Source organism: Beta vulgaris, chromosome 1 (genome assembly GCF_026745355.1).
Source record: "Beta vulgaris subsp. vulgaris cultivar EL10 chromosome 1, EL10.2, whole genome shotgun sequence".
NCBI classification, from domain to species: Eukaryota; Viridiplantae; Streptophyta; class Magnoliopsida; order Caryophyllales; family Amaranthaceae; genus Beta; species Beta vulgaris.
In genome coordinates, this window is record NC_079202.1 from 6,946,129 (window position 1) to 6,947,714 (window position 1,586).

A 1,586-nucleotide genomic window follows, 5' to 3' on the forward strand; every position below is an offset into this window, starting at 1 on the left:
CGTCAGGATTGTGGCGATCGCCATGCACCAGCAAAAGAGTTTCATTACGGTTATCCATCAACTCCGACCTTCAGATCGAGCAGTTTTATCTTAGTTCAAGTTATTTATGTTTTGTAATTGTTATGTAAGAGCGAATGTCGCTCATTTTAGTTTCTTTGTGTTTGTTTGGTTGTATTAGCTTTAGGTTGTACTTTCGTTTTTAATTTAATGCATATTTTGCCCCATTGCAAAAAAAAATTGCTCTTGAGAAGAAACCCACCAATAAAACTGTTATTTTCTATAATAAAATATATATAAAGCTCGATACATTTTTTCCAGCAATTAATTAGTTGAATCTTGTAGTCAAATATACCTTACTTATAAGTTTAATCCTACCGAAGGTTCTCGAAACAAGTTTTTCAGTGTTCAATAAGGTTCCAAAACGTTTCAATATGTACATCTACTGGCTTCAATTTTGTGCAAGAAAGGTTTCTTTATGAAAAACTAGCATTTTTTGCAATCTATGTGTGCATGTAATATTAACGTTTTTTTTTATCTCAATTAGTAATTCATGAGTGTCACAAAATTTTTGATTGGAATACTCGTTTATAATTATTTTATTTTTTACACATATTTTTCTTAAATCAATTTTCTGTTGATTTTTTAAGTTATTTGTTCATCATTATTCAAATATAGTATTGAGAGAAGAAAATATAAAGTGGAACAATTTGGATATCAGGTTCAATCGTTGAATATTACTAAAGTGGAATAATTTGATTTATATAATCAAGATTATCGAATAATAATCAATATTTAGGTTTCAAAATATTATTAGTATAATTATTAATATGAAATTTAAGTCTTTATTTCTCTTTTGATTGTGTCAATCAAGTTATACCGTCAATTTTATGTTTTTTAAGATGTTTTCATACATATGTAAGAAAAAGAAATCATTTCCTTAATTTAATATTTAATTGTAATTTCAAATTTAATTGCATTCTTAATTTGTCTATATATATGGCAAGTGGAAAGAAGAGAAGATTATTTAATATATATGACGATTCAAATTTATTAACGGTATATCACACTTTTTATAAGGAAGACGCAATCTTTGTCCCTTCGTTTATATAATAGAGATTAAAAAAAACAAAAAATTATAAATAGAGTTAGGGACTCACCGTCAATAGCTAAGATGACCAAATAAACATACATAATGTGCGTTCCACGTAAAATTAGACATAATGACGTGGATGATAAAAAAGGAAATCTTTTTTTTTAAGCAGAAAAGGAAACCACTTTAATTTGGTGCCAATGTGTAAATGATTCTGTTATGTAGAAGAGCTTGAAGCAATATGTCGCTCTTGTAAAAGCTTGACATCGCACTCCGTAGGTTCTCTTGGATTTGGTTGACTATACGGTAAGTTACTCCAAATCGAAAATCTATTAGAAAGACATTTCTATGAAAGGAAATGTGTCATGTATCACTCTCTTTAAGTTTCTAATATATGTAGTTATTATGATTTGAACCAATAACATTTGAATTGAAATATAAGAGTTTAAGCAGTAAGCCACTACAATTTCAATGCTTAATATTTTAAAGTAAAAAC